Here is a 27,992-nt window from a genome sequence, read left to right on the forward strand (position 1 = left end):
TCCATTGATTAGAGATACTTGATCAGAGATGTATGGTTTACATGTGGTGACGAGGATGATGGTTTTGGTTATGCCTATGGTAATGGTAAGTGGTATTCTTTCCATTTGGAAAGGGTACATTGGGTTAATAACTTGGGTTAATACTAAAACCTGGCTTTCTACTAGTAATAATAATTTGACCAACGAAAAGCAACTACTTGGCTTAACTCCACATAAAGCTAGTCCACTACAGCCAAATGAGACATTTTGCTGAGTATGTTGATGTGTACTCACCCTTGCTTTACACACCAAACCCCCCCAGGTTGTCCGTGTTGCAACCCCTGCTCAGGTGATGATGAAGTCGTGGAGGAGGACTTCCAGGAGTTCCAAGAGTACGATGAGTTCTAGGCGTGGGTTAGCGGCAAACCCCCAGTCGGCTGCCTGTGTAGGCCTTGTGTATCTATGTTTCTTTTCCGCACTTTGATTATTGTTAAAGACTATGTGGATGTCTTGGACATCATGATGTAATCGACTATTATACCCTCTTTTATGTCATTATTTTAGCACTGTGTGATGATGTCCAGTTATGTAACTGTTGTGTACGTGAATTGCTGATCCTGACACATATATGGTTCGCCTTCTAAAACCGGGTGTGACATAGGTGGTATCAAAGCCCGTGCTGACTGTAGGACTGCTAACCTAGAGTAGAATGGTCGTTCTAAGGATTATAGACCCATATTATCACCTTGACTTTGGTTCCCCTTCAAAAAGTTGGTCATATCGACCAAACCTATGTTCTACTATATATTATTATACCTTGCTGAAAATTTTGTTTTATTCTAATTACTCATTTATTTATGGTCTACTTGCTGGTCATATTAGTTTTGTTCTCACTTTTATGCTTACGATGTCTTTTGTAGATGGCTCGTCTTAGACACACTGCACGGAAGTCAGTCATTCCTTTCTTGCCTTCTCATCTCGCTGAGCGCCCGCTTCGCCGTCCAGTGACTGGTCAGTCTAGCCACTTGGAGAGGCTGCACCACCGCCTGCACGAGGAGCAGGAGCGTCGATGACAGGAGCTGGAGCAGTAGGGCTCTTCTTTCTCGCTTCAGCAGGAGATAGAGTCTGTGAGGAGCTGATCCCATGTGCTTCTGCTGGAGGTGCCCCCTGCATCACCACTGAGCGCTCCAGCCGCTGGAGTAGCTATTGGAGGAGACCCAGACGACGGAGGTGGCGACAGCAGCTCGAGCCACAACACTGACCTTTTAGAGGAGCAGGAGCTGGAAGGATGGGTTGCTCGACCCATCACTCGCGACGCTACTCGCGGGTGTCACTTCCACGATGCGCTCGACACCTTGCTACGCCAGGCACTCGACCGGCGCACTTGGTCTATCGAGTATCGCTGTGTTGTCTTTCAGCATAGTCGCGGGGTTTACTCGGACCGTTGGGAGGCGACCTGCTTGGTGCGCTGTCTGGAGAACAGTCTCCGGGGTGTGGAGGTCTGTTCAGAGCACTATTCTATCTCTGAGCGGGACTCAGCTGAGGCGGCCATGCAAGATGCCGCACGGCGTGCGCTTTCGCACTACTGCTCAATGCTCGGTGGGGTAGCCGATGGTCTTAACCTGAAGTATTACCCCGCCGTCCATCTGGCAGCACAGGAGGCGTGGTTGTCTCACCTGTCGGTGAGGACAATCCTAGGTTGAGCTGCACAGTCAACCTAACCGCCGTGCTAAACACGGAGCTGGACCATGCATTAGATGAGCTGAGTAGGGCTCGTGCTGAGATCGCCCAGCTGCGGGCTGAGCGCGCGGAGCATCGTCACCTGGAGGATGGCTCCCCCGCTCCCGTCGGGACTCAGCACCCGTACCGCTCACCTCAGCGTGGACACCATGCTTATGGTAATCCGAACTGCAGGACCAAGATAAATTTAGAACCATAGATCGTCAGCGTCAGATCTTGTAATTAATGCAAATATATATATATATATATAGAAGCTATAGTCTTAGCATTACTCTTACTCTTAGTTAGTCTTAGTTAGACACGGTAGTTTGCTTATCCTGTGCCTTTATGTTTGTCATGACGAACTATGTTGGATTTGGATCTTTGTAATGACTGTCGCCAGGGTGTGGGTATCCCCTGCACTTTGGTTTACCTATTAAATGTTAATAAAATTAGTTATCTAGTTGGGAAGCCCTTCTATTCTACTTTCCTCTTTATCTGAGAAGTTGTGTTTGCCTATGTTGGAAGTCAGTGAAGATGTTCATCTGTTCAGTATTGTGGTAGAATTCTATACTATTTTCTTATGCTGCAAGTTCTGATGTGAGATTGCATTCTGCAGATGTCAGACAACAGGCGCAGAGGAGGAAGGTGTGGTCAGCAGGAGCAGGCAGCCCCGCAAGATGAGGCACCCCGTCAGCAGCTGCCACCACCGCCCCCGATGACCATCGAGCAGATATTATTGATGTAGACTCAGGCAGTTCAATCCACTGGTCAGACTCTAGCCACCATTCAGCAGCAGCAGCAGCCACCACCTTAGCCTCAGATGCCTAGAGATAAGCGTGCTGAATTCATGAGAGGTCATCCCCTAGTGTTCGCTCACTCTTCTGACCCCATGGATGCTGAAGATTGGCTGTGCACTGTGGAGCCGGAGTTGCACACCGCTCAGAGCGACGACAGGGAGAAGGATCTGTATGGTCCCCGTCTGCTGAGAGGAGCAGACTAGTCTTGGTAGGAGTCCTATCTCGCCACCCATGCCAACCCCGACACTATTACCTGGGAGGATTTTCAGAGACAATTTCCGCCAGTACCATGTTCCCGCAGGTCTGATGATCCTCTGCAGTATCAGCTGATGAATCATACCTTCCCCACATTTCGGCACCTGATTGACAGAGCGACCATGACCGAGAAGAAGCGTAAGGAGATGGAGGATCGCAAGCGCAAGATTGGTGGATCTCAGCCTGGAAGCAGCAATCGCCCTCATTTCTCAGGCAACCCACCTCAGCAGTTCAGATAGAACTAGCGCCCACCTCAACATCAGCAGTTTTAGAGGCAGTACCCCCAGCAGCAGCAGAATCGTCAGAACAACCAATCGGGAGGAGGTCAGTTCCAGAGGCAGAATCAGCAGGCACCTCGCCTCCCCGCCCCAGCAACCAACCAGAGCAGTCAAGCAGCCCCAGTTCAAGGTGGAAGCAGAGCATGTTTCCGTTGTGGAGAGCAAGGCCATTGGGTGATGCAATGTCCGAAGAAGGCAGCCCAACAGCAATCAGGCCCTAGTGCACCGGCAAAGCAGAATGTGTCCCAGCCTAGAGCAGGCAACCGCTCTCAGCCACACTATAACCATGGGAGACTGAATCACTTGGAGGCTGAAGCAGTTCAGGAAACCCCCAGCATGACAGTAGGTATGTTTCCAGTCGACTCCCATATTGCAGAAGTGTTATTTGATACTGGAGCAACACATTCATTTATTACTGCATCATGGGTAGAAGCACATAATCTTCCAATCACTACCATGTCAACCCCCATCCAAATTGACTCAGCCGGTGGTAGAATTCAAGCCGATAGCATTTGCTTGAATGTAAGTGTGGAAATAAGGGGATAGCGTTTCTCGCTAATATCATAGTAATGGGTACTCAGGGAATAGATGTCATCCTAGGGATGAATTGGCTAGATAAGTACCAAGCAATTATCAGCTGTGATAAGAGGACAGTTAAGTTGGTGTCCCCACTAGGAGAAGAATTACCCAATCCATGACCTAGAGTTGGCAGCAGTGGTTCATGCACTGAAGACATGGAGACACTATCTGTATGGGCAGAAATACGATGTTTACACAGATCACAAGAGTCTGAAGTACATATTCACTCAGTCGGAGCTGAATATGAGGCACCGAAGATGGTTAGAGTTGATCAAAGACTATGAATTGGAGATTCATTACCATCCAGGCAAAGCGAACATAGTGGCAGATGCTTTGAGCAGGAAAATTCAAGTCAATATGATGGTCACTCATCCGATGCCTTATGAGTTGGCCAAAGAGTTTGATAGGTTGAGCCTCAGATTTTTGAACAGTATGCGAGGAGTGACAGTCCAGTTAGAGCCCACCCTAGAGCGGGAAATCAAAGAAGCACAAAAGAATGATGAGAAGATCAGTGAAATCCGGCAGCTGATTCTAGAGGGCAGAGGCAAAGATTTTCGGAAAGATGCAGAAGGTGTGATATGGTTCAAGGACCGTTTGTGTGTTCCCAATGTCCAGTCTATTCGGGAGTTGATCCTCAAGGAAGCTCATGAGTCCGCTTATTCTATACACCCTGGAAGTGAGAAGATGTATCAGGATCTGAAGAAGAAATTCTGGTGGTACGGAATGAAAAGGGAGATCGCAGAGCATGTGGAAATATGTGACAGTTGTCAAAGGATCAAGGCAGAGCATCAGAGGCCAGCTGGATTGTTGCAACCATTGCGAATTCCTCAGTGGAAATGAGATTAAATCGGGATGGATTTCATAGTCGGATTGCCTCGCACTCGAGCCGGCTACGATTCCATTTGGGTAGTGGTGGACCGCTTAACCAAGTCAGCCCACTTCATACCTATCAAGACCAACTACAGCAGTGCAGAGTTGGCGGAGTTGTACATGTCCCGGATCGTTTGTCTTCACGGTGTGGCAAAGAAGATAGTGTCAGACAGAGGAACGCAGTTCACCTCTCATTTCTGGCAGTAGTTGCATGAAGCTTTGGGTACACATTTGAATTTTAGTTCAGCCTACCATCCGTAGATAGACGGTCAGACTGAAAGAACCAATCAAATTCTTGAAGATATGTTGAGAGCTTGTGCGTTGCAAGATTAGTCTGGATGGGACAAGAGATTGCCTTATGCAGAATTCTCCTATAACAACAGTTACCAGGCCAGCTTGAAGATGTCACCATTTCAGGTGCTTTATGGAAGGAGTTGTAGAACTCCATTGCAATGGGATCAGCCTGGAGAAAAGCAAGTGTTCGGGCCAGACATTCTGCTCGAAGCTAAAGAGAACATCAAGATGGTTCGAGAGAACCTGAAGACAGCGCAATCAAGGCAGCGTAGCTATGCAGACACAAGAAGGAGAGAGAGCTGAGTTTTGAAGTCGGAGATTTTGTCTACATGAAAGTATCACCGATCAGAGGAGTCAGAAGATTCATAGTCAAAGGCAAGCTAGCACCCCGCTATGTTGGTCCGTATCAGATTCTCGCAAAGCGTGGAGAAGTGGCCTATTAGCTCAGTCTGCCAGAAGGTTTGTCCGCAGTGCATGATGTATTCCATGTGTCTCAGTTGAAGAAGTGTCTGCGTGTGCCAGAAGAGCAGTTGCCAGTGGAAGGTCTAGAGGTCCAGGAGGACTTGACCTACATAGAGAAGCCAGTGCAGATTCTTGAGACTGCAGACAGGGTCACCCGGAGGAAAACAATCAGAATGTGCAAGGTCAGATGGGATCACCACTCTGAGGGAGAGGCAACCTGGGAGCGTGAAGATGATCTGATGGCCAAATACCCTGAACTCTTTGCTAGCCAACCTTGAATCTCGAGGGCGAGATTCTTTTAAGGGGGATAGGTTTGTAACGCCCTGAATTTGGGGGTAGAATTTTTTTCTTCTTTTTACTCACCAAATTCAGGCGTTACTCTCTTTTCTCTTCCCGGTTCGCTCCTTCTTCCCAATTTCAAAGCGGTGTAGGGACTGGTGTCCATATTACATATAAACAAAACCTAAGTTGTCATGGGTGTTGCATCATGCTGAATCATATTTCTTTGTCTGATGTCGTGCTTAATCGCGTGTTTTGCTCAGTCCCGTTCCGCGATTTGGATTCCAATCTGTGGTCGCGTGTGTTGTGGGCTTCTGTCCTGGCCCGTGACCCAGCCCGACCCAGCCTGGCCAGCCCAGTCGGCCCGCTCTGGCCCACGCGCCCCCGACGCCCTGCCCCTCCCCCATGCGCGCCCCTCCCTTCTCTCCCTTTCTCTCATTTGATTTTCCCGAGCAGCAACCTCCTCTCCTCCACCTCTCTGTCTCTCTCCCCGTGGTGCCCTAGTTTTTGGAGATGGTGATCGCCGTATTTGGACCCCAAGGTGAGCTCCCCTCCCCTCTCCCTCTCCCTCTCTCTTGCCCTCCCCTTCTTCTCCCTTGCGCGTGACCCCCCTGTCCCCTCGCGCGCACGCGGCTCCCCTGGCGCGCGGCTGGCCCCCTCTCCCCGACCCCCTTGCGCGGCAACGACCCCTCCCCCCGCCCCATCGCGCACGTGTGGCCCCTGTGCACGGCTCCCCTGGCGCGCCACGCGGCCCCCTCCCCCGTGCCCTAGCACGCGGCGGCGGCCCCTCCCCCGCCCCCCTTGCGCGACGGTGCCCCCTCCCCCGGCCCCTCGCGCGGCGGCGACCCCTCCCCCCGGCTCCCTTGGCGCGGTGGCGGCCCCCTCCCCAGCCCCCTAGCGTGGCGCGGCCCCTCCCCCAGCTCCCCTCACGCGGCGGCACGGCCCTGCCCGGCCCCGGCCCCTCGGGCGTGGCTCCCTGGCGCCCCTGCGCGCGGCCTCGGCCCCGACGCGGCCCCTGGCCCCTGGCAGCGTGGCCCCTCATGGCTCGCCCAGCGCATTCCCGCGCGCGCAGCCCCAGCGCGCGTGGCGATCGAATCTTGGCTTAATTAGTTTTTAAATTTAGTTTAATGAATGTGCTACGTCGCGCGCTTCGTCGCGCGGCGAATTAGTTGATTTCAGATTCTATTGACGTGTTGCGTCGTGCGCTCCGTCGCACAACGATTCATCCTAATTTCAGATTATTTAATGTGTGGCGTCGCGCGTCCAGTCGTGCGATGTTTCGTTTTAAATTCAGTTTAGATGGCGTATGCCGTCGTGTGATTCGTCGCGTGACGCTTAACGTCTCTTTATAATTAATGCAAGTGTCTCATTGCGCGCTTCGTCGCGCAACGAGTCGTTTATTTCTTAATTCAATTTAAATGTTGTGTCACGCGTTTCGCCGCGCGACAATTCTTTTAATTTACCTTTATCTGTTCATAATAATTAAACATGGAACATGACTTTACCCTATGCTAAACGCGATGGCTAAATTAATACCGTTCTATTTAGACGAGTATTTTAATTTATAATCGTGTGACGTGATCGCTCGTCGGCCGTAGCCTCGACCGTTACTTTCCCTTCCTCGCTTAGTCGTAGGTGTGAGCCATGCGTCAAACGTCTGTTTATTTACTACATTCTATTGTTTGGTGTACTGTTCTTTTGTATTAAATTTGTGGAATGTATGTTTGAAACTCGTATAGATAAAGGTCAGTTGGTGGAGTCCGAAGGAGTTGCAGGTGAAGACCCTGAGCAGCAGTCGATTGGTGAAGGCAAGTGTCCTTTGACCCATCTATGTCCTATACATCTTATAATTCATTCCCCGCATTTACACAGTTTATACCTAAGGATTGACTAGCTTTTGTTTATCTTGTCCTTGTTTACCTATTTTGGTTGGGTTATTTTGGTTTAGCTTTATGCTAGCGCTTCACATTAATCAATGAACATGATGAGATTATCTATGATACGCTGTTTTCCCTTTTGATTATGATGATGGTACTGTGATATTTAAGGGGGGTCGAGCTGTTTCTCGAGTGCCTCTCCGTAATGACTGGTTCGTTGGATGACCGCCCGGGAAAACAGTGCAACCATGAGGGTAGAGTGGGACGCCCTTAGATGAGTAATTAGAGGAACTAGGGTGTAGTTCGCTTCACCGTAGTGTCGTTAATGGGGCTCGGTGTATGCGGCTCGCTCTGCCAAGGTTGGTTCGCCCCTTGGGGAGGAGTGCGGTGCATTTAGGAAACCTAACGGGTGGCTACAGCCTCAGAAAATCTTTGTAAAGGCTATATAGTGAGACCTTGCCTATTCACCTTGGTAGTGCGCAAGGCAAGAGGGAATCACGGCTTGTGGGTAAAGTGTGCAACCTCTGCAGAGTGTTATGAAAACCGATATATCAGTCGTGCTCACGGTTATGAGCGGCCAAGGGAGCTCCATTGATTAGAGATACTTGATCAGAGATGTATGGTTTACAGGTGGTGACGACGATGATGGTTTTGGTTATGCCTATGGTAATGGTAAGTGGTATTCTTTCCGTTTGGAAAGGGTACATTGGATTAATAACTTAGGTTAATACTAAAACCTGGCTTTCTACTAGTAATAATAACCTGACCAACTAAAACCAACTGTTTGGCTTAACTCCACATAAAGCTAGTCCACTACAGCCAAACGGGACATTTTGCTGAGTATGTTGATGTGTACTCACCCTTGCTTTACACACCAAACCCCCCAGGTTGTCCGTGTTGCAACCCCTGCTTAGGTGAATATGAAGTCGTGGAGGAGGACTTCCAGGAGTTCCAAGAGTACGATGAGTTCTAGGCGTGGGTTAGCGGCAAACCCCCAGTCGGCTGCCTGTGTAGGCCGTGTGTATCTACGTTTCTTTTCCGCACTTTGATTATTCTTAAAGACTATGTGGATGTCTCGGACATCATGATGTAATCGACTATTATACCCTCTTTTATGTCATTATTTTAGCACCGTGTGATGATGCCTAGTTATGTAACTGCTGTGTACGTGAATTGCTAATCCTGGCACGTACATGGTTCGCATTCGGTTTGCCTTCTAAAACCGGGTGTGACAGCCGAAGGTCAAGACCTGATGAAGGAGATACATGCAGGATTGTGTGGAGCCCATATTGGGTCTAGACCTCTATTGGGGAAGGTTTTCAGACAAGGATTTTACTGGCCGAAGGCAGCTTTGGATGCAGCAGAATTGGTTCAAAAATGTGAAAATTGCCAAAGATGTGCCGGAGACCAGAAACAACCTTCGTCTTTAACCCAGCTGATACAGCCTACTTGGCCACTGCAAAGGTGGGGTCTGGATTTGTTAGGACCACTTCCACCAGCACAAGGCAACCTGAAATATGTTGTGGTGGCAGTGGAGTACTTCTCTAAGTGGATCGAAGCAAAGCCCTTAGCTACAATAACTTTGGCCACAGTACATAAATTCTTTTGGCAAAATATTGTTTGCCGCTTCGGCGTACCAAAGGCTATCACTGTTGACAACGGAATTCAGTTCGATGCTGAAACCTTCAAAACCTTTTGTGACCAGATTGGTACTAAAATACACTTTGCATCAGTGAGACATCCGGAGTCAAATGGATTGGTAGAAAGAGCAAACGAAATCATAATAACAGGAATAATGAAGTCAATTTTCAACCAACCCAAAGGAAAATGACTAACGAACTAATAAAGGTGGTGTGGAACCACAACACTTCTGTTTCAAGATCAACATGCTTTACACCATTCAAGCTTCTGTTTGGTGACGAAGCAATAACATCAGAAGAAGCAAGAAGGGGCTCAATAAGGACCTTGGCTTCGGCAGAAGATGAAGAGGGTTACAAAATAACAAAAGACACCATAGAAGGGACCAGACTCTAAGCAGTAGACCACATCAATAAGTACCAAGCTGAAACAATCAAATGGCACGACCATAAGGTGAAACTGAAGAACATCAAGCCAGGACATTTGGTACTTCGTAGAGTGGCCAACCCAGATACAGTGGGCAAGCTTCAGCTCAAGTGGGAAGGTCCCTTCTTGGTGGTATCTTCGTCGAGACCCAAATCTTATAGGTTAAAAGACATGGATGGCAATGACATACCAAGGTCTTGGAATGCAGATGAGCTTCGAAGATATTATGTGTAAACTATGTAATTTTCCTATTTTTTCCCTATGGCACCCTTTTCCTTTCAAGAGGGGAGAAATGTTTTTAACGGGGTCATAGGTTGTAATTTTCATTTTTTTTGTGTAGCCCTGTGCAATACAAGGGCCAAATTCCCCCACATGTAAAATGTAAAGTCTGGATCATATCACCAAGTATAAAGGCCACGAAGAATCTCAAAAGTCGTCCCTAAGGGGATGCAGAGCTAAGATGCCACCTAAGAGGTGAGGAAGCTACAAAGTCGTTACTAAAGGGACGCAGAGTAAGTTACGAAGCTCCAAAGTCGTTCCTAATGGAATGAAGAGCTAAAATACCACCTAAATCAAAGGTGAAGAAGCTCCAAAGTCGTTCTTAAGGGGATGCAGAGCTTAAATACCACCTAAGTAAAAGGTGAAGAGACTCAAAAGTCATTCCTAAGGGGATACAGAGTCTGGGTGTGTTTTTGGCATACATTTGCATATCTCATCACATCATATTTTGCATTCATGCAGACATACATTAAACATTCGTAGGTTCATCATCATGGCATAGAGCATAGACATTTGCGGCAAAAACAGGAGATGCATGTATTCGATGAGGAAATGCTTCGAGGATGCTTCGTCTCAAAAGAAATTTGATTGTATATGAAAATGCTTCGATGTGAATGAAAAGAAGGGAAGGTGTTTTTCACCTTCGGCTCAAAAATCTACCAGCATTTGTTTCGTCCACAGCAAAGCAGTTCATACATGAAGCAAAAGGTAAAATGGTATTACAAGATATTTACAAATGATTACAATAATTTGTTCAGTGTCAATCACAACTTTTTGTCATATGGTACAAAGGATTTTCAAGTGTTCCTACAGATGACTACAAAAGCAGATCCTATGGTCTTCTTCGGCATTTCAGAATTAGCTTCGGCTTATCGACCTTCGGTGCCATCATTCTGCAGACTAGCAAAGTACAAGGTAATCAGAAATATGACAACGGAAGATCAAGGTAAAAAACAAAGGTAAAATTCCGTACTGTGTTAAGTAGCTTTTGGGCTTCGTCTTCGGCCAATTCACGCCCGCCCTTAGCCCAAATTTGAGTAATAAATCTAATCCCTATGCTTGGGGCTTCAGTTGTAATGTTAACCAGATCCGATGATGAAAGGTTGAAATTCGGCTTGTTGATAGCTCTCGCGTGATTAAATCCGGCTTTTATGAAGGCGGCAGCTGTACCACGAGAAGCTACCAGCGCACAGAAGTCTCCATGGCTGGTTATAACTTCGTCAAGGACATCAACCTCCTTTTCAATGCATTCAAGTGCCCCGGGTATATCTTCGACAGAGAGGCTGGTTTCTTCAGTTGTAGCTCCAACTAAATTGAAAATACTTCTCAATCGAGCGGTGCATTGGCTTGCAAACCCCAAGCATCTCTCTTTCAGAGCCTTCAGCGCCTCGCTAAGCTTCGTATTTTTCTCAGATTCAACCTTAAGCCTTGCCTTCAGAGCTTTGTTTTCCTGTTTGAACTAATCAGAGTTTTCCTTCAAAAGTGCTTGAGCGCTCGACAGGTCTTTGCTTAACTTTTTGTTCTGAGTTTGTGCTTTAGCAAGAGACCCTTCGACTGAACATAGCATTTTGTCTTTCTCCTTCAAAGAGTCTTCGAGTTCTTTGACCTTATCCTCTAAGCCCTTGATAATGATTTCGTGTTTTTTGTCCTCGTCGTCTTGTTGGATCTTTAAAGCTTTGCTCAATAGTAAACTCTATAAAAGTAGGTCCAAACTTAGGATATTTAAACTAATGCAGACACATCAGGGGTAACTTAAAAGAGAGTACTTACTTTAAAGTTGGAATAAAATAGGCTTCCTATGATATGTTGGCGCTTGTAACAACTGATATCCCTTTCAAGCTTCGAGAATCCGATGCTCTTTGACAGGGTGCCTATAATTTTTGCACCGGCACGATCGTGGATGCATCCTATAACTTCTTCGTCCACCCCACCAAAGAGCTTGGACCCTGGCTGATAGCCGTAGTTGATAGTAAAATCCTTCAACTCTGCCATATCTTCTTCGGAAAGCTGTTGGCCACCCAGGTGCCGTAGGTCGAAGTCTGCTTCTTTCGAAGAGATTTCCTTAGCTTTTTCCTCTTTGTCTGACACTTCTGTGGCCACCTCCTTTTCCACAGCCACGTCTGATATAATCTTGTCAATTCGGACATGGTGGCTGTGAGATCTTCGCCTTCAGCCACAACGGCAGCTTTAGCATCAGTAGATTTGACAGTCTTGTTTGCCGAAGCTGGAGGCGGGGTTTGCTCAATTGCATGGAGTATGTTCATCATACATCGCTTTTTCTGTCCCCCATCTCTTCCATCGGTAGCCGAAGGAATTTCCTTTTTCTGTAAAAGGTTAGACAGTTCCAATCCCAGAGGACTTAGCAGCTTGAATGGTGGGGATTCAGTCACTACCTTCAAAATTTCTAATGCTTCGGCAGCAGAAGGTGACAGAGGGCTCAAGATTTTTCTGGTGCATTAGGTACCTTCGGTTCGGTAGAAGGTATCTTGTCAAGTTTACGTTTCATAGGAGATGGTGCCTTCGGCTCCGACGCTATTTTGATCCTCTTTAAGGCTTCTTTGTCTTCCTTCACAGACTGGGCAGCTTGCCTGCTCAGAATGCTGACAACCCTTTTTCTTTTCGCTCCCCTGGCCTCTTCGTCAAGTCTGTCATAGTCTTGGTACTCGAAGTTCAGGGCATCCATTACCCGATTTAGCCTTCATTTTGGTCAGGTGCCGAAGGCAGCAGTCATTAGTTGATCTTCTTTCTTGGTGTAATTTCCAAGAATTTCATTACACATAGTTTCTATCATTTCCAGCCATTCAGTACACGGTTTCTTAAATTGCTCTTCAAACTTGAAGCGAAAGGAAAGACGAACAAGTTCATATTTCTTTCCTCCTTCCTTCTTCTTCGGCATGCCCCAGCCGCTAGAGGTTGGAAAGGTTTTATTTGCCAGGTATTCCTGCACTAAGTCTCTGGTGCTAATTTCGGCAGCCACCACTCTGAATTCGACTTCGGCCACTTGGCATGGGGAGCCGAGTTGCATATTGCATAATGGCCTTGTCATCCCGAAGCTCAACCTCAGAGGACTCATAACCATAGTCATGAGCTTTTCCCTCTTCTTCTCATCAGCTTTCATGTAGAACCATTCGCTTGTCCACCCGGTCGGCCACTTAGTGTGGTAGCCGCTCACCGGGGGCCTTGATGTCTTTTCGGTATAAAAAATTATAACATCCAAAGTTTTTGTGAAGTCCATCTACTCTGGCCTTCATCTAATAATGCAACTCATGCACTCGGCAGAAACCTTCAGCATTAGCACTTTTGCCCTAGCTTCGGAGAGCCCATATGTAAACACTCAGCCTGACAATGGCATTTGGTGTCAGCTGATGAAGATATATTTCAAACCTCTTCAAAACCTCTCCTATTATATCATATAGAGGAAACCGAAGCCCTGCTCTGAAGAAACTTTTAAATACAACAACTTCATCCTCCTTCGGCTCCGGGATCACTTCCTCGCCAGCAAAGCGAATAAGTTTACTCTTATTATCCCCCAAAATAACCCAGCTTCTTCATCATAACCAGGTCCTCTACTGACACGGTAGATTTTCCAAATTCAATATGGCTCGGTTTTGACTGGCTTAGAATATTGTTGTTTTCTTTGTTTTTATCATCACTCTTGTCCTCAACTACAGTCTGCTCAGATTCGGCAGCAGCTCCTTCCGATACAACTAGACCCGTTTGCCTCATCATTTCTAATATTGGCGCCGTTTCTGTCACTTTAGCATCATCTCCCTCACGGGACACCCTAGCAGTGGACCTTACTCGGGCCATTTCAAGTGTTGCGGTTCCTTAAGACGAAGCTAACTTCGAATGAAGAAGAGCGTGTTTGGAAAGCGCAATCCAGAAAGCTTCGGCTTTGGTTAAAATTTTCAACAACACAACAGTGCGATGGTAATGAATGCTGTGGTAACTTCTCACCAACCTGTCTGCTTATATAGTGTTGCAGGGGAAGAAGGCGGACCGCCAAACTGTCTACACTGATTGAGCGGTGGACCGGCCGACGCTCGGAATATTTTAATCATTTTTTGACAACAAGCTCATGGAAGGTGTTTTTTGGACCTTCGGCATTCTGAAGCCTCTGCGTTTTTCACAGATCGAGCTCGTTACGAAAAAATGATCTAGCACCGCGAAGGAGCTACTGTTGGGGTCTTCTCCTCCACCGAAGGTCCTCAAGACAAAACACCTTCATAAAGATAATACAAAAGCTCGCCGAAGCTATCATCAACATCGGCTCAGTTTCTCAAGACAAAGACCTTGTGTATAAGCAGCGTTGCGGAATGCCGAAGCTCAATAGCTTCGGTTCGGACCAAGCAAACAAGTAAAAGACTAAATAGACCATATTAGCTTTAGTTGCTTGTAAATAAATGTTCAAGGGTATGGATGTAATTTCACCCGGATTGCGTCCCGTGCCTATAAATAGATGAACAGTAACCCCGTACTGTTCACACTGGATTGTATTCACTTTCTCGCATCCACACCTTCGAGCAAGCCGAAGGTATCAATGTAATATTAACATTGTTTGTATTCATTTCCATTTTATGAGATATGAGGATAAATCAATTATTGAAATGCAGTCATCATATTTATCCTTTTGCATTCCTACTCGCATATTAATTGATGAAGATATGTCCTTCTTAACCTTCGTCTGCCGAAGCTTTATGCCCACGAGGAGATAAAGCTTCGTTTTGACGAAGGTCCGTAATGACTAACGATTGTGTTGCCTTGTTCTTGATATATAGCATTTGAGAACAAGTGACCAACAATAACAAATAACAATTTACAATCACGTGCACATATCACAATCACATCTATAAACCACATGTTGGTCTAAGTCGTGACTAACTGTGCCGGTCAGTTAATCGTGTTGTGCTCGTGTCAGCCCATCGTGTCGGGGTGGCAGCCCAAGCACAACATTAGACTCGTGTCGTGCCGACACTGGCACTATATGAATCGTGCCCATGTCGTGCCGAAGCACTATGGGCCGTGTTGTGCTTAGTGTCGGCCCATTTAGCACGACCCGTTTGGCCATTTATAGCGGGATCGATTAGGAAAGTGGAGGATGCCTCGCAGCGCCAGTGAACGTGGCGACAACCACATTGTTAGCTACTGGGATGCTACCGGAATACTAGAGGAAGAGAACAGGGATGTCGGCGTGGAGAATACGTGAGGCAGAAGAAAGAAGACGACGAAGGCAAGTATACTGGGCGGACGCATCCTGGCCCAAAACGATTACACGGCCCACTTTGGCCCGCTTAAGAGGTTGTTCGTTTCACCGTTAATCCATGTGGATTGGGTGGTATTGACTCGGTTTAAATCCATAGCAAGTTAAAATACATCCCAATTTATTCCAATACGCTCCAATCCATATGGAATTAGAATAACTGAACAAGGTCTAAGCGAATGTTATGACATCGGATTCTCCCGTGTTGTCAGCGCCTGTTCATCTTGAGCCTTCATCTTTCTGCTGACGCCCTTCGCCCCGATGCCTCTTCTTCTGTCAGCTCCTATTCATCTTGAGCCTTAGCATCGGTACTGACATTCTCCGCTCCTCGAAATACGGCTTGCCCCCAAGCCGCTGATAGTGTAGTTAGCTTGATGTTGAACTGGTTGCAAGACTTCCAAATTTTCTGGTTTAATCTTGTTGACTTCACTGCTCTCTTTTGACTATGGTGTGTCAGGCAGGATGTTTGGGTTCTTGCATTCCTCTAAAGAATGTGTCTCACCATCTTTGAATGAAAATGAGATCCTTTTCTGATAGAAGGATGTATCAAGGACAGCGACATGGCTTGGAATGTTGTCCAGTGATTGAATGTTTTGGTCTTAATCCAGAATTGAAGGAGCCTTGTGACTTGTTGTTGCAGCAACATTGTTTGGTGGAATGAAGGTTGAGTTGACACCTAGAGTCTTTGGACAATCCATAACGCTGACATCAACTTGCTTTGCTAAATTTATTCTGCTCCCTGTACTCAGCAGGACGGCAGGACCTCATCACGGTGGCATTTCACCTGAGAAAGCTTTGATCTTATTCTTTCTTTTGTGGAGACAGCTTCATTTCACCTGAGAAGGCTTTGATCTTATGCAAAGGTGATAGAGATAGGATCATATCCTTTTATCCAACAATTCGGTTTCCTCCCATTTATTATTATATGATTTTGTACTAGGATTCTAGGATTGTAGGTTCTACAACGGCTGGACACAGGTTAAGTGCCTCCGATAGTCCGATTGGTCTTGCTCAGGGTTAAGGGCAAGACTCTTTAAGTTTTATGACTGAACTGGTGCATTATTATACTTCGATTGAGTGTCTATTACATCTCAAAAAAGTTTCATCTTCTGCTATCTTCAGTGAGTTGGGCATAGACAAAGTTGACAATGGTACCCACATAGCTTTACAAGAAATGTTTTGTACGATGTTTTCAAGTTGTTTCTATCGTCATTGAACTAGAAAGTGTGGTTAAAGATAGCTTCCATCTTTGGTAGGTGTTTTTACTGAACGGGAGATTCATATTTGGTCCTAATGCAAGATCTTTGTCTGTCACCATGTTCCTTATTGTTGTGCTAGTATCAATCTACTGTCCATTCATTTTTTTTGATTGTAAGTTATTGTAGGGCATGCCTACAATATTTTTTTATTGATTGGAAATTGTATGTATTGTTTTACAAAGTGAAGGGAAGGGGAAGAGTGCAACTATGTTACAAAATGTTGATAGATAAACCCAGGGGCGGATTTGGGACCAGGGCTGCCAGGGCTGCAGCCCCGGTCGCGGCCCAACAACGCGAGGAGTAGGGACGGCCCATGCACCGCGCGCCCAACAACGCCAGCCCCTAAACCTAAGCAGAAGCCCCCGCCAGGGCGCCAGCCGCCAGCCACCACCAGCGCCCCAGCACCGCGCACGGACGCACCGCGCCACCGCGGCACCAGCGGCCACCACGGCACCGCGCCACCGCCCAGGAGCAGGCCCGCCCCGGAGCAACACCGCCGCACGCGGCACACCCCACACGGCCCGGCCATGCCCTGCCGCACCTTGCTTGCTTGGCTGCTCCTGCTCGCCTAGAGCGGCTGGAGCCTGGAGGCTGGAGCCGCCGCCCGCCGAGCGGCCGAGCCGGACCGCCGGTCGCCCGTCGATCGTCGCCGGACCCGGATGAGTGGATCCCAGAGGCCCAGAGCAGGCGCCAGCGACACAGAGGCTAGAGCAGGGGTTTGTGAATTGTGATTTAAAGCTTGATTTGAAGTTTTGATTTGAATTTGATTATTTATTTGATAGTAATCTCATGTTTAATTATAGGAATAAGATGGACAAATTTCTCATCAAGAACCAGAAGAAAGATGATTCTATTTCTAAAACAATTAGGACAAATGAGAGCCGTGTAGAACAAAAGAGGCCACATATTGAGCTAGATATGGATGATATAGTTGCAGATCCTGGCCTTAGAAAACCAATTGATGAGTTCCCCCATGAAATTAGAGATGATGCTAAAAGAGCTTATTTACAAATGGGTCCATGTCAACCATTTAGTCATACATTTCCACGGACAGCGGGTAATTCTCAAACTAGAGGTTTTGTTGAATCTTGGTTCAAACAGTTCGATTGGTTAGAGTACAGTGTACAGAAAGATGCAACTTATTGCTTTTATTGCTTTTTATTTAAGCCTCCAAGAACCAACAACTTTGGTAAAGATATATTCACTAAAGTTGGGTTTAAGAATTGGAAAAAAGCAAAGGATGTATTCAAGGAACATGTCCAAGCAATTGATGGTTCTCATAGTTATGCGAGGAAACGTGCCCTCGATTTTGCAAATCAGAGACAAAGTATAGCTCATGTATGGTATGTGCAAATTTACATCACAGCATCAACTCATGAACGGTATGTGCAAGATTATTGTATTTATAAAATTTATATCGACTTATTTTTAGACTACATATTTCTTGAATGTTTAAATTATATCTTGTTTCTTGTGTCATATTACACATCAATTATATTTTTTGTTTGATTTAATTTTTTTTGTTATAGTCTTAACTTAGTAGCCCCCTCTTGGATCAATCCTGGATCCACCACTGGATAAACCTACAATGATGGATCAATCTTCTGTCAATTCATTGCGAACAAAGTGATGGATAAGTTCTGTTATGGTCTGGGATCGCTTGTTATTATTGTAGCAGTTCTATTCGCAGCATATGTGAGTTTTTTCTTAGCCTTTTTCAAATAACAACATTCATTTATTTCCTGAGACTGCGGTACAGGTACTTCTACTTAATATATACGAAGTTATTGGAACAGTATGAGCTTCAGTTTTTTAAACGATGCATGTATTGTGAATTCAGTCATTTCGGTGTTTTTCCTTTGTACTGGTAGCCTTTTTTTAGGTCCTGTTACATATCCCAGTAGTCTAGGAGCACTATTCTAATATGGTTATGACTTGTGCCATCTGTTTTAGGAAAATGATACGGCCAAGGCTATAGGTGTTAATCGAGTCTTAGCAAAATTGACTCAATAATTGTTCTGAAGCAAATTGTTCCAACAAATTTAAGATGAAACTGTTCAGAAAACAAAGCATTCAAATACTGTCCAAGGAAGAACAAGGCCTCTTATAGTCTAGCCACACCTCTTGTAGTCTTTTATCACATATGCCATACATGAGATTTCCCCTCCCCAGAGAACCGGAGATGTTCTACTGGTAGGCAATATGTTGTCTGAATAAAAAAGAAGTACAGCATATCACTAACGCGATCTGCTGCGTGCTGACTGAATGACTCGCGTTCAATGTTGGAAAATTAACAGTGCCTAAGATTAATTTGATAATGCAGCATAAAACTAAAAACTCAGATATACTGACAGATAATATCGAAGACATTAGAACAGAACAGATCTAAACTAACTCAACAAGATTAACGCATAAAAGAAGAATCGGCAACAGATCTAACCATAAGACCATCATCGCAATAAACTGAAACCGCATATTTACTCACAGTGATTTCCACAAGTATTGAAAAAGAACCCGAGCGGAAGCGCGCGAAACACTTCCCAGAAACCTAATTCGCTGGCACCCGTGCAGGTCATCAAAATGCCGGCGGTGGTTCGGAGACACCGCTCTCCTTGATCTGCTGCATGGCAGACGAAAGGACAGCAGGGCAGAGAAGCGATGGTGCAGAGAATTAAGAAGAAGAGGACGAGTTGGTTGCTATTCGCCTATGTCCTCCAACTGAAGGACGTGTGCCCATTATAGGCGGGCCTCCACAACCCCTTGATTCGATCTGCTAAATTCCAGGAACCGCCCCTGGAATATCTCTACGTGCAACCGTCCGGAGATCTCGCACGTGACGTGCGTACCAATTACTCATGGTTGACATGACAGTCTAGGTGTGATATTTGATAACCAAAACAAATGACAAAAATTAAACTGCCGTTTAGAACTCGTCACGACGCGATCGTGCATCGTCGCATGTCACAAGTCACGTGATAAATAACGCGAAAAAACGCGAAACGCGAGCGAGCGCGCGCACATGTGGCAGCCTCCATGGTCCTTTATTTGTGTCATGTGAAGAGTAGGCAACACTCCCACATATAAGTTGGTTCTCTTCTATCTAGATAGGCGATATGTGACTAAAGTCCCGTGCCATCTCTACACACCACCTTGGCTTCCTTATTAAATTGGGCCACACACTAGTGGGCCTAATTACAACAATCCCCGCCAAAGCCAAGGTCTCCAATTGACTCAATCTCTACGCTTTCATATATTAGTTTTATAGTGCAAACACTATATGAGTTGAGCTACACCTTGCAATAAAAATAATGTACTCTCACGACTTTGCAATGGACAAAGCCTTAAATTGCTAGTCTTGTGTAATATGGTTTCACCTATAGGCATCACTGATACTAGGCCGCCTAAAGCCATGCCTCTGATTAGAGCGTTACGGTCATGCTCCCGTATATTTTAGTGAATTTATTTGAGATTACCCACATCTCATAGACTGCGACCTCACAATCAAACTCACATAGGTGTATTCTTACAAGTGTACCCTACAGGGCAGTACCTTGCCTGTTACAGGCCTCAGAATACATTAAGACAAAACTCAACCTCCCTTGCAGTACTAAGAGCATGCATCTTCTAGCGGGAAACGAGTAAAATAATGTACTCTCTTGTTATACAAAATAGTTTGTTCTTCCCAATTACTAATTCACGGGATCACCGATCACATAGATTGGGTTACCACTGTATGATAACATCACGTGGGATTCAATCCCATCTCCCTTGATGTTCCATCAATCACAGCACGTGCTAATCCCTTTGTAAAAGGGTCCGCCAAGTTTCGAGCAGTATTAATATACTCTACGGCGATCTCTCCAGTATTTCTCAAATGCCTTACTGATTTGATACGTTGTTTCACATGTCTTGAGAACTTTGCATTTTCCTTTGCATTGCCTACAATTGTGATCACACTTTGATTATCACAATGCAACAGAATGGCTGGTCCACAAGGAGAAGCGCAGGGTCATCGGGGTGGAGGTCCATAAGCTTTTAGCGGTCGGATTCATCAAGGAAGTCTTTCATCCCGAGTGGTTGGAAAACCCCATGTTAGTCACAAAGAAGGGGGAAATGGAGGATGTGTATATACTACACCGATTTAAATAAGGCATATCCAAAAGTTCCCTACCTTCTGTAACACCCTGAATTTGGGAGTATAAATTTTCTTCTCTAATATCCACCAAATTCAGGTGTTACCTTCTCTTCCCTCGTATTTTCGTTCCGTCCTGTCTCTTCCAAAGTAATAAGAGTCATCCCCATGTTATTGAAAACCCTAAAAGAGTTGTTGTTGTTACATCATGCTAGGATACATTTATTTTGTTTGGCATGGTACCTAGTTGTGCATCCATATAATATGTGGCTGAAAGGGAAATGGGCTTAAACATTTCCTATAATCGATTTTGATGTTTGACGTCCATCACAAACCACGTGAACTAACTAGTTTGTCTAGTTGTCATTTATCTTAGGTGCATAAAGTTCAACATAAACCAACAAAGAAAATGATTTGGTGAACTCTATAAAGTTTGGAGCAAAAACAAGTATTGGTGCTACCAGTGGCGCACCGGACACTGTCCGGTGCCCAGGCCAAGGCACCTCACAAACTGGCCGCTCTCGAGTTTTCTCAGAGCCACTCCGCTATATTTCACCGGATTGTCTGGTGTGCACCGGACTGTCCGGTGAGCCAACAGAGCAACGGTCAACTGCACCCAACGGTCGACTGCGTTGACAACGGTATAGTGAACAGAGCAGAAGTCAGAAGTCAGAACGCACCAGACTGTCCGGTGTGCCACCGGACTGTCCGGTGCCGCAACAGGACAAAGGACTTCAATGGTCAACCGCTCAAAACCCCAATGGTCGGCTGAAGTAGCACGCACCGGACAATGAACAGTGTTGTGTCCGGTGCACCACCGGACTCTCCGGTGTGCCCATCGATAGCAACAACTAGAATAGTGGTTGGGGCTATAAATACCCCCCAACCACCACCATTGAAGCTATCCAACTTCACATCTTCATATTCAATACTAGAGCAAAGGCAAACACTCCATAGACACAATCAAAGCATTCAATCCCCTCCAAGCTCCAGAATCAACTAAATTGTTTAGAGACTTGAGAGAGGATCATTTGTGTTTCTTTTGTTGCTCTTGTTGCTTGGATTGCTCTCTTATTCTCACTCTAATTCTTCTAAGTGCTTTGTAAAGCTAGCAAGAGACACCTAATTGTGTGGTGATCCTTGCGGGGTCTTAGTGACCCAAGTGATTAAGGAGAAGCACTCAACCGATCTAAGTGACCGATTGAGAGAGGGAAAGGGTTGGAAGACCCGGGCTTTGTGGCCTCCTCAACGAGGACTAGGTTCTTTGGAACCGAACCTCGGTAAACAAATCGTCGTGTTCATTTTTGTTGATCCCCACTCGATGTGTTTTCCCCCTTTCCTCTCTCTAAAGTTGCCTTGCTCATATTGATTTGAGTTTGCTCTCAAAGTTATCCGCATTTATTAAGCAACTCATAGCAAGGAGAACTAACTTCCGCACTCCAAATTATTCCTAACACTAACCCCGGGCATTGTGTGTGTTCAAAGTTTATAATTTTCAGGTTTCGCCTATTCACCCACCCTCTAGACGACTTTCAATTGGTATCAGATCCCGGTGCTTCATTAGAGTCTAACAACTCGAAGTGATGTCGGGAGAACACACCAAGAGGGAGATGGTCACCGGCGAAAAGCCCGAAGCCTCGGGAAGGAAGAACGACGAACAGACTCTATCGAAAGAGGCCGGCGACAAGCACAAGAAAGAATCCACCGGCTCCATCAAGTCACATAGGAAGGGTGACAAGAAGAAAAAGAAAATGAAGAAGGTGGTCTACTACGAGACTGACTCTTCATCACCTTCCACCTCCGGCGCTGAGTCTACCACTTCAAAGCGCCAAGAGTGCAAGAAGTATAGTAAGATTCCTCTTTGCTACCCTCGCATTCCTAAACACGCTCCTCTACTTTCCATACCCCTAGGAAAACCACCATATTTTGATGGTGAAGATTATTGTATGTGCAGTGATAAAATGAGGCACCATCTAATCTCACTCCACGAAAGCATATGGGACATTGTTGAGTTTGGAGCATAGGCACCACAGGTGGGAGACGAGGACTACAACTCCAATGAGGCCGCCCAAATAAGGCATTTTAATTCCCAAGCAACTTCTATACTCCTCGCCTCTTTGTGTCGAGAGGAGTATAATAAGGTGCAAGGGTTGAAAAGTGCCAAAGAAATTTGGGACGTCCTCAAGACGGTGTATGAAGAGAACGAGGTGACCAAAATCACCAAGCACAAAATGATCTAGGGAGAACTCGGTCGATTCGTCCTCAACAAAGGAGAGGAGCCACAAACAATGTACAACCGGCTCAAAACAATGGTCAACCAAGTGCACAACCTCGGGAGCACCAAGTGGGATGACCATGAAATGGTCAAGGTTATTCTTAGATCTCTTATTTTTTGTAATCCCACTCAAGTGCAACTAATATGTGGAGATCCTAGATAGAAACAGATGTCTCCCGAGGAAGTTATTGGCAAGTTTGTGAGCTTTGAACTTATAATCAAAAACTCCAAACACATTGTCAACTTGGAGCAAGGCGCCACCTCCACACCCGAGGTGCAAACTGTTGCATTCAAAGCCATGGAAGAGAAGAAGGAAGAGTGTACACCAAGTAGATTCCTAATCGACGCCTCTAAGCTCGACAATGAGGAGATGGCTCTTATCATCAAGAACTTCCAGCAAATCCTCAAGTAAAGGAAGGGGAAGGACTATAAACCCTGCTCCAAGAGGTTTTGCTACAAGTTTGGTAAGTCTGGTCACTTTATTGCTAAATGTCCATATACAAGTGACAGGGACGACGATAAGAAAGGGAAGAAGAAGATGAAGAAGAAAAGATATTACAACAAGAAGAAGGGTGGCGAGGCGCGCATGGGGTGGGAATGGAACTCCGACGAGAGCTCCACTGAATCCTCTGATGAGGACACCGCCAACATCCCCATCAACAAGGGCCTTCTCTTCCCCAACGTCGGCCACAAATGCCTCATGGCTAAGGACGAGAAAAAGAAGGTACATTCTAGAGATACCCCCAAATATACTACATCCAATGATGAGGGTAGCTCTAGTGATAATGAAGATGATTTAACTTCTCTTTTTGCTAACCTTACCAAGGACCAAAAGAAAAAGATAAATGAATTGATAGAAACCATTAACGAGAAGGATGATCTCTTGGAATGCCAAGAGGACTTGCTCGTCAAGGAAAATAAGAAGTTTGTTAAGCTAAATAATGCTTATGCTCTTGAAGTAGAAAAATGTGAAAAATTATCTAAAAAACTTGATATTTGCAATGATTCAATTTCCTGCCTTAGAACTGAAAATACTAGTTTAAATGCTAAGATAGAAGAATTGAATGCTTGCAATATTTCTACATCTACTATTGAGCATATCACCATTCGCACTAGATGTAGAGATGTTAACATTGATGCTATGAATGATCACATCATTATGATTAAAGAACAATATGATCACATAGCTAAATTAAATGCTAAAATTGCCAAGCATGAGTTTGAGAATGAAAATTTTAAATTTGCTTGTAGCATGCTCTATAATGGGAGACGCCCTAGCATTAAGGATGGCATTGGTTTCCAACAAGAGAGCCAAAGCAACATCGAACTTAATGCCCCCAGGAACAGACTCTCCAATTTTATTAAGGGTAAGGCTCCCATGGTTCAGGATATAGAGGGTTATATTTTATATCTTGAGAACTATCCTGAACATAAAATTAGGAAAATTCATGCTAGAAAATCTCATACTGCTTCTCATCATGCTTACATGTATAGTAATGAGGCTTCTAGCTCTAGGCATTCAACTCATATCAAAATGGCTAGAAGAAAATTGTCAATGCACCAAATAAACATAGTGTTTCATTTAAGACTTCTGATGGATCCTTTGTATTCACTAACAAATCAGGCAAGGTAGTTGCCAAATATGTTGGGGGCAAACACAAGAGTCCCAAGACTTGTGTTTGGGTACCCAAGGTGCTTGTTTCTAATTTGAAAGGACCCAAGGCCATTTGGGTACCTAAGAACAAGGCCTAAATTTGTTCTGTAGGTTTATGCATCCGGTGGGACAAGTTGGATTATCGATAGTGGGTGCACAAACCACATGACAAGGGAGAAAAGGATGTTCTCGTCATATGAGAAAAATGAAGATCCCCAAAGAGCGATTACATTCGGGGATGGAAATCAAGGTTTGGGTAAAATTGCTATATCTCCTGACCATTCCATTTCTAATTTTTCTCGTAGATTCTTTAGATTACAACTTGCTTTCTATTTCTCAATTATGTAAAATGGGCTACAACTGCTTGTTTACTGATGTTGGTGTAACTGTCTTTAGAAGAAGTGATGATTCAATAGCATTTAAAGGAGTGTTAGATGGTCAGCTATACTTAGTTGATTTTAATGATAACAATGTTGAACTAGACACTTGCTTAATTGCTAAGACTAATACGGGCTGGCTCTGGGAGAGCACATTTTAGGACTAACAAATGTTAATTTTGAGAAAGACATGATTTGTAGCGCATGTCAAGAAGGGAAGCAAGTTGGAGCTCATCATCCACAAAAGAACATCATGACGACCGAGAGGTCGCTTGAGGTACTCCACATGGATCTATTCGGCCCGATCACTTACATAAGCATCGACAGGAGTAAGTATTGTCTTGTAATTGTGGATGATTATTCTCGCTTCACTTGGGAATTCTTTTTGCAGGAAAAATCTCAAACCCAAAAGACCTTAAAGAGATTCTTGAGACGATGAAAGGGAAATGTGCCCTTGGGCTATTTCTATATTGTTTTGGTGATTAGATGCATAACACACTATGTGTGAACTAACATAATTTTGAGCAAAGGAATATCTAGATGGATCAAGTGTGAAGGTAAGTTCTAGAGACTTAGTCAATTGTTTTATGTGCTAAACATGCTTGTCTAAGTACCAGGAACTCAATTAAGTTAAGTCCAAAGGAGCAAAAGAAGTTCAGCTGAAACAACCAGTGGAGCACTAGCTGCGGGTGCACCGGACACTATCAGGTGTGCACCAGACACTGTCTGGTGCATAGGCTGCTCAGCGATGAACTCGCTGCTCTCGGGAATCGCTGAGGGCGCTGCGACTTAAATTCACCAGACTGTCCGGTGTGCACCGGACTGTCCGGTGAGCCAACAACGCCCACGCCAACGGCTGATAGTGCGATCAACGAGCGACGCGTGTCCAGAGCTAACGGTCATGAGGCCGCACCAGACTGTCTGGTGTGCCAAGGGGACCGAGTGCTCAACGATCGGCTTCACCAAGGAAGGAAATAAATCGTGCACTGTTCATGTCCGGTGGTGCACCAGACTGTCCGGTGCGCCAACCGACAGAAGGCAAGAATTGCCTACCAAATGGAGATCCAACGACTCCTAGCTACCTTGGGGCTATAAAAGGGACCCCTAGGCGCATGAAGCAGTACACCAAGCCTCCATTGAACATCCTAAGACGCCTAGACTCCGCAATCACGCATCTAGATCATTGTGTTTGAGATTTGAGCACTTGTTGAGTTGTGAACTCGCTGCGCTGTGTTTGTGTGCTCGTTTCTTGACTTGTGTGCGTGTCGCTGCTGTGACTCTAGCTCTTGCGTGTGTTTCTATTCCCTCCCTTACTCGTGTGGTTTTCATTGTGATCAATATTGTAAGGGTGAGAGGCTCCAACTTGTGGAGATTCCTCACAAAGGGAACATCTGCTAAGGAAGAAAACTGTGGTATTCAAGTGGATCATTGGATCGCTTGAAAGGGGTTGAGTGCAACCCTCGTCCTTTGGGATGCCACAACGTGGAAGTAGGCAAGTGTTCTACTTGGCCGAACCACGGGATAAAAATCGTTGTGTCACCTGTTGTTATTCGTGTGTGATTCTCTCTACTTCTACTCACTTGATAATTGCTCTAAGTTTAAATACTCACCTTGTGAAGAGAAATTAAGTAAAGAAGTCATCTCTTTCTCTCTAGACATAGCACCTTGGTTTTGATTCCACTAACATTTCATAAACCAAGTTTTGTGCCATTTAGTGTTGATTTTTAAAGGATCACCTATTCACCCCCCCCCACTAGGTGCTCTCAATTGGTATCAGAGTCGTACTCTTCATTTAGGGACTAACCGCCCGAAGAGATGGATCCTAAAGGTAAGGGGATGGTGATCAACGACAAGGAGAAGGAGACCCTCTACGTCGACGAGCCAAAAGGCGACAAGCCCACTAACTTAGGCTCAAGTCACAAGAAGATGGATGGGAAGAAGAAGAGGCGTATAAAGAAGATCATCTACTACGACAGTGACGCATCCTCTTCACCAAGGGATGACGACGACGAAGACTCTTCGTCGAAAAAGAAAACGGTTAATCAAAACTATTCTTTTGATTATTCTCGCTTCCCTTATAATTTGAATGCCCATTTACTATCTATTCCACTTGGAAAGCCCCCACACTTTGATGGAGAGGACTATTTATTTTGGAGTCATAAAATGTGCAGTCACTTATTTTCTCTTTATCCTAGTATATTTGGGAAATTGTTGAAAATGGAATGCATTTCAATAGCACTGACCATCCTGCATTTATTAATGAGCAAATACATAAAAATGCCCAAGCTATTTCTGTTTTGCTAGCATCTCGATGCAGGGATGAATACAACAAAGTAAGCGGCTTGGATAATGCCAAGAAAATATGGGATACCCTCAAGATCTCTCACTATTCAAAGAAATCATCAAGTAGATTAGATTATGGGTGATGTCAGCAAGGGAGTAACCACTCGCTCACGTTTAGCTATTTTTTGTGAGAATTACTCGTTTGTTTCTTCTATTGAGCCTTTCAGGGTAGAAGAAGCCTTGCAGGATCCGGACTGGGTGTTGGTCATGCAGGAAGAACTAAACAGCTTCAAGAGCAATGAAGTTTGGAGCCTGGTGCCATGTCCGAAGCAAAATATTGTGGGAACCAAGTGGGTGTTCCGCAACAAGCAAGATGAACACGGTGTGGTGACAAGAAACAAGGCTCGACTTGTGGCAAAAGGTTATGCCCAAGTCACAGGTTTGGATTTTGAGGAGACTTTTGCTCTTGTATCTAGGCTAGAACCAATTCGAATATTATTGGCCTATGCTGCTCACCACTCTTTTAAGTTGTTTCAAATGGACGTGAAGAGTGCCTTCCTTAATGGGCCAATCAAGGAGGAAGTGTATGTGGAACAACCCCCTGGCTTTGAGGATGACAGGTATCCCGACCATGTCTACAAGCTCTCTAAGGCGCTCTATGGACTTAAGCAAGCTCCAAGAGCATGGTATGAATGCCTGAGAGATTTCCTTATTTCTAACGGTTTCAAGGTTGGGAAAGTTGATCCTACTCTCTTTACTAAGACTTGTAATGGTGATTTTTTGTATGCCAAATATATGTTGATTACATTATATTTGGTTCTACTAATCAAAAGTCTTGTGAGGAGTTTAGCAGGGTGATGATGCAAAAATTTGAGATGTCAATGATGGGCAAGTTGAAATACTTCCTTGGATTTCAAGTGAAGCAACTCAAGAAAGGAACCATCATCTCCCAAATGAAGTATACTCAAGATTTGCTCAAGAGGTTTGGGATGAAGGATGCAAAGCCCGCAAAGACAC

Source organism: Zea mays, chromosome 4 (genome assembly GCF_902167145.1).
Source record: "Zea mays cultivar B73 chromosome 4, Zm-B73-REFERENCE-NAM-5.0, whole genome shotgun sequence".
Lineage (NCBI taxonomy): Eukaryota > Viridiplantae > Streptophyta > Magnoliopsida > Poales > Poaceae > Zea > Zea mays.